Here is a 6,868-nt window from a genome sequence, read left to right on the forward strand (position 1 = left end):
CAACATTTCATGCTTACAAAAGAGGAAATGTTTAAAAATAAACGGTCGATATATTTGTTCTCACCGATCAAACACAATCTAAAGTGTTAACAAAGAAGAAAGTTTATTTCTCATGAAAATAAACCAGGAAAAAGTGGAATTGACATATATTTATAAGGTTTTTCTAAATTTACAAAGAGCTTGCTTGCAATTACACATATTTCAAAATGCTTGGATGAAAGAAGCCTATACATGAAGGCCTCTCACAGGCTTTGTGTTAATGGATATGATTTTACCAAAAGCGGGAAAATTCCAAAGAAAAACCAATTAAAAAGTTTAGACCTATGGTAATATGTCTACCTGGCATAATCAATCTGCCTACAACTAACCTGATGACCTTTTTTCTTTAAGATTATTTTTTTTACACAGAAAAAAAAAATAAAAAAAAATAAAAAATAAAAGTAGCAAAGGATACGTACCTCTACAACTTTGCTTTGTTGTCTCTATGAAACTCTATGGCCCATTTCTTTCTCTGTCCCATCACAATGCAGCAATGGAAGGAAGAGAGCAAGCTCAATATTTATTAAACTTAATTAATAGTCAAGCTAAACAATAATTAAACTTAAGAGTACGTATAACGACATTTAAAATTTTGTTTAAGTCCATACTTCATATTTCAGACCTTGCTTCGTCCTTCAATATCATTCTTATAAGCAAGGAATACATTTAACAACTCCATAACCCCATACTTCCAAATCAATGAATCTACAATATTGGGATCAATTCTAAACATTTCAGATGGTGTTATTCCTAGATGTATTGGGTTATGGAGTTGTTAAAGGGTTTTGGATGCATTGGCATAGACGACCTCTTCTAATGAAGCCCAGCAAGTATAAATATATATTGGTTAAAAAAGCAACTAACTCCTACTTGATCTGCAAGAGAAAGCTGCTTCAATTCCTTCCAGTTAACATTCACACCTTGTATCTCTCATAAGCACAGGAAGGAAATAGCAAATAAGACACCCTGCGACCAATGATGAATATAATTGCCTGTTATCTACTGAATTTTCAAAGGTACGCAAATTGGACACTTTTAACATTAGCAACCAAAGACCGACGGCAACCGTGGGCTTAGTGGACTAAAAAAATGTGTACTTTGTTTGGTGAATAAGGTCATTCTATACTCGCCAAGGGGATTCTTGTGCACGATCATCCACCAACCGTGAGTCCAAAATCATGAAAATGCTTTATTTTCTTGTCAGAACCAATGATGTAATTATTATGGATGATAACATGCTGCCCCTTGGTTTCCTGGACCCATGTCTGATTCTTAAAGTACAACCCTCCTGAAGGGAATGCCACTTGTGGCAGCAAATACAGATCGACCAGCACCAGAAAAGTAAACATAAAAAATCACGCACTATTTAAGGAGAAATAGATGAGGCAAAGCCACAAAGGTGACATTTTCAGAAGTTGTTTGCTAATTATGTGATCCAGATCATCCCGATTTGACTGACTTTCTTGACGATCAGCCAAATGATGAACCTAAGTATATCACTTTCACCTCATGAGTTTGGGAGAATTTTTGCTTCTCTATTTATTCATTCTAATGAATAGTAGTGCCATAAGGACCGAATTTGCTCTCCAGTTATTTATCTCCATTTTCCTTTTGTAATTCTAGCATCATGAACTCATAAATAAAGTGGTTCAAATTGTAAATCAGCTACCGGTTACACAGACTGAACAATCCCAAGGATCCATCTCAAGTATATCATTTTTCATCTTGAACTCCAGTCGAGAATGAGGAATAACATTTCTATTTTAAGAGCTGTTCTTTCCTTTTCATTATCCTAAAAACAGAATGGTTTATTTATAATAAATGGACAACTACCGTATACTCACTCCATCAAACATTTCTCCCATTCCAATTCAAATCAAACACACTATACAACAAAAATATAAAATGTGGGAAAATAGCAAGAGAAAAAAAATTGAGTACATCCCCAAAGAGTTTATTCAAAGCCCAGTTGAAAGCGGGTTGGTCGTTAGACTTGGCTTTTCTGGACCATGGCTGACCCTGGAGTTCTTCAATCCACTTCTTCATTACTTGCTTCGCTCCACTGGTGGGACGCAGGAAAATCATACAGCTGGAAATATAAGTACGACCTTTTGTTTCCTGGAGGTGGCAAATCTGAAGAGTGCTTAAGAGGTTTCACCTAACCATATGAAGAAGGATAGGAGTAAGTACTGTGACAACAAAAAGAAGAGGCGTATGTATCCAAGTAATTATGTTGCAGAAAGAAACATTTAAATAGTACAAAAAAATAGGACGATGGTCAGGAAGGCTAGTCAGTAAGGTTTATTTTATGCTATAGGTTATCTAATAGCCCACAAGTACGTTCGTCCTACAGGCTCCTTCATTGTGTAAGTTGAAGTACTACAGCTTTGTCATCAGCAAGATAAAGGTCTTCCCATCTTCATCACTGAAAATTTTCTTAATTGTGCTATATAGGAAACGTGTAAAATTACATTTGGTCAATCTTCTATTGGTATTTGAATGTACTCAAGAATACACATTTTGACTTGTCAACATGTGCATGCGCTTAAATCAACCAGAAAACAAACAGTCAAATAATACTATTAATGTTTAAGTGCATATACAAAATCATATATCAATGTCAGATTAACAAAAAGTGTTGTGTCAACCTACAAAATTGTTAGTGAAGAAGTTAATCAAGGAAAACTTTCTGCATAAGCATAGTATCTCCCTCACAAATAAGAACAGGAGCATTTCATGTCAGTTCCTGATTTTACTACAACATATATATACAATAGATACGTAGAAAGTTTAGATGGAAAGGATATCAGAACTTCACAACATTCAGATAAAATGTTTCCCATAAGATTTGATACCCCTAATTAGTCCTGGCGTGTTTGAAACAAAAACAATTTCTAATACAAATCAATTAGCAAGTAGGAAGGGAAGTAAATACAAAGTGAATATTTGGGTATGTCATTTCTAACAGTGTCCTGTACTCATGCTACCATACAAAAAGAAATTTATAAATTTCAATGCACAAGGTTAGCCGTAGAAGCACTACTTGTGAGATGAGACAACCAAATTCTCATCTCATATAGTAGCTTTTGTAGATCATTTTTGAACCTTATCAATATTTAATTAGAGGCCTTCATATTATAATTATTTAATTATGACACTAATATTAACAAAAATACTTAATTTTAATGTAAGCGTACTTAATAAATTTAGTACTATGCCTGCTTTATAAATTAAGCAGGAAAAAAAATGCTTCATTACATCTTAAATTGTTTCAACATAAATACAAAAATCATACGCCTGGAATGAAGACGAACTCCAAACAAATTGAGAAGTATTGATTTGATACCAAGGACTTCAAGAAATTATAGGGGGAGATATTGAGAATAGTAATTTTATAGTGAATCCATTACCTATGAATCGTCGTAAAATGAACTCCAACCGATGGGATGAAATCAGTAACTATAATATAGATGAAGAAACAAAAATATTAGCTTTTCATACAATTACAACATAAATAGTAACCATGAAAAAAATAGACTACTCAAACAAAGAAAAAAAAAAGTGGTGAGTAGGCCATTCTCATGCGAATTTTCTACCTTTTCAAAAGCATCATATGACTTATGGGCATGACAGCTCCCCTCCTTGAAGCTGCCGGAGTTCCAAAGCTAGCAAACTTTATAGACGAAATTTTCTGCCCAGAAGAACACCTTAAATGAGCTTTGGGCCTTAATGGCTGGTTGATTGTTCCAGAGACTTGCCTCTGATAACTTAACAACGTCGGTTGCAATTCAAATATATCAGCACAAACACTGTCAACGGTTCGGCTAACCAAAGAAATTCCATTTGGGTCACCGCCCCATTCTTCAAATATGACTAAAAGGTTACCGCTTGGATTCAGCCATGAGCGGGGGACATGATACCTGCATCGAACATAAAAGATTGATTAGGTAACATTGATTAACATAAACTATGTAATTAGGAAAGCTCACCTTTGCCTCACCATCTCTGGGAGGCATCTCCGCAATTGCGTAGGCATTTCTTCTCGTCATACGTTCCAGTATAACTGCAACTACCACAAGTACCAGATGCTTTGTATGCGGGCCAAGAATGCCAATGCTCTGCTTATTTATCCATACCTGACCTTTACCCATGCTACCCATATCTAAAGCCAAGGGATCATTCCCATATGTTAAATTGAATGTAGTCTAAAAGCATCACAACAAAGGAAAATACATCATATCAGGCCATTAGAAAAGGATGGTTGATATAGGCTTTGAAATCGTTAAAAAAAAAGTGGCACTAATAATGTTGAAAATTCTCACCTTGTACCATGTTAGCGGTTGCTTTTGAGCCACAAAAGATCCTTGTACGCACTCAACGAAGAACTTCCAATCGAGTGAATGAAGACTCAAAACTTCTCCTTCTAAACCAATCATGCGAGTAAAAATCTAAAGAGTCAGCCTCTATTTGGTGGTAACAATGGAAATTTAAAGGAACTAATAGCAAGACAGACCTTGTAAGACCATTTTTGCCATGAAAAGTCTCGTCTCCCCTCATTAAGACCATTTAACATGACAGGGCCAAGAACCCCAGCATTCCATGTCTCAAAATGTGAACCACTATTCTTTAAAAAAAAAAAAAAAAAAAAAAAAAACAACGATAATATTCCTTGCAGCAAACGTGCTTCACAAAGTATAAGGAAAATTCACTGAAAGAGTAAGAACAAACCGAGAGGCCAACAACTATACTAAGTAAGGAAATCTTGTTAATGTCAGCTTCTACTAATGAATGTCAGTTTGTGGTTTTCTAAACTCCCATACACAGTTCCTGCCAAGAAGACCGAAAGCAATGAAAAAATTAAGAATATAAGCTATAGTAATGATATCTTTGTTTGTGTAATTAGTTTCCATAGAAGGTAAAACAGACCTTGCTTACCTGATAATTGTCCATTAAGAAAGACATGCAAAGCATGACCTGCTGACAACACTATGAGTACATGATAATCGCTCATTATTCAAGAAGGCTTCATCCGGATCTATCTTAACTCTGAATGTTGAGAGAAAAGAATCAATAAAAAAAAAAAAAAACTACATAAGATAACAAATCAAGTTCAAACTTGCATTCTCTTAGAAAAATGTGAGCCAACATCTCTATTTTCGGAGTGACCAAACCAGAAATTACATTTGATATTTGATCTGTGTCACAATGTATCGCCAACAAAGCGATCTCGGTTTTCCAAGTCTAACTTGAGACCATGAGTTCAAATCAGGACAATCCAAGTAGAATAATATATTAGATAAACGACCTTTTTCTTTTATCAATGTCTCGAAACGTAAAAGACGACAATGGTTTGTCATAATTACTCACTCTGTTGAAAGTACCACGATAGTCCGAGGCATCTCTTGTGATATTTATTTCCTCCAACAGTCCTATCAATCGTGTTTGAATTGTCATCATATCACGAAACATGTTCTTCATTGTATGCGACTTCCAAGAAAACCCTCCATCCAGTGGTACCATCTTCATCTCTGACCTTTGAGGTCACAAGTTTCAAACTCCGATTCTTGAAAAAAAGGAGAAACATATTACCTTTTGACTCAGATACAGGAGAATATATATATATATATATATATATATATATATATATATATATATATATATATATATATATATATATATATATATTTGCTTTAAACAATAATCGGTTTAGAATCGTGAAACGCGAGAGACAATCAATTAGGGATATATGTTTTTTTTTTTTTGTGGCTTTCAGTTTAATTTTTTTTTTAAAGGGAGAGCAAATTATGGGAGATTTGGGAGAGTGAAAGGGCGTATAAGAAGAAAGAGAAGAAGAAAAGAGACGACTGGTTTATTGCATTTAATTTCGGTATAAATAGTAATAAATTGACAATTAATGTGAGGCCAAGTCGCGAACAATTGAATAGTTGGCGTGTAGTTGATTTCCGGCTTGAATTTACACATACGTCCTTAAAATACTATATAATCTTAAGGGTATAAATGATAGTAAATTTTGAAATGACAAAGTAGTCCTTCTTATTGAATAATTAGTTTGAATATTTTATCAAGGGCATTTAGTGGTAGAAAAAAGGTTGGTTCAATTTAAATGTCCATGTTAATTATGGTATACTCTACTAATTGAGATTATATCTTCTAATTTGTAGGCCACGGCGCGACTATTGTACATTTGTACTCATGCATGGATAAGCTAAGTTATGCCACAGCTGATTCTAACTTTATCTAGCTTCGTCAGTCAGAGTACACCAAGGCATGTTAGCAGGTGCCCTTCTAATCAAGTTGCATGTCACCTCACAAGCCACAAATGATATAGTTTCCTCTAATTGCTGTCTTTAATTTGTAAATATCAACTTCAATTCAAAATTTTGAAGACCAATTGACGTGATCGGTACGTATGTGCAATTAATGACAGAAAACATTATGGTTTTCTCAAATAGAGAGAAAGAGAGAGTTTTGAATAATACGAATGTAAATGTGTGTTTTTCCCTTACATATATGGGTGGAAGAAGAAGGGGATTGGATTTGGTTTAGACCGAAGTTAAGCTTTAAGTAGCGAAGCCTCACGATATCTTCTCTTTGATTCTCGGCGAGAAGAATCAGTCCGGCGTAGTTCATGTAGGTGGTATTTATAGGCACAAGAGGGTGTTCATCTTTCAGACACGTGTATTTTCTTGTACATATGTAGGGCAAAGATTACAAATGAGTGTTTGGTTGGTTTTGGTAGGAAGGCAGTGATCATTAGGAGTGGGTGCAGTAGTTCATAATTCCTAGAAATTGGAAGTACAGATATGGC

At 34.8% G+C, this 6,868-nt stretch overlaps 1 pseudogene; it reads right to left on the bottom strand.

The window, feature by feature from the left end:
• Nucleotides 1-2,068: 2,068 nt before the first annotated feature.
• On the bottom strand, nt 2,069-5,565 carry LOC147489624 (beta-galactosidase-like; annotated as a pseudogene).
• Nucleotides 5,566-6,868: the final 1,303 nt, after the last annotated feature.

Source organism: Coptis chinensis, chromosome 7 (assembly GCF_015680905.1).
Source record: "Coptis chinensis isolate HL-2020 chromosome 7, ASM1568090v1, whole genome shotgun sequence".
NCBI lineage: Eukaryota > Viridiplantae > Streptophyta > Magnoliopsida > Ranunculales > Ranunculaceae > Coptis > Coptis chinensis.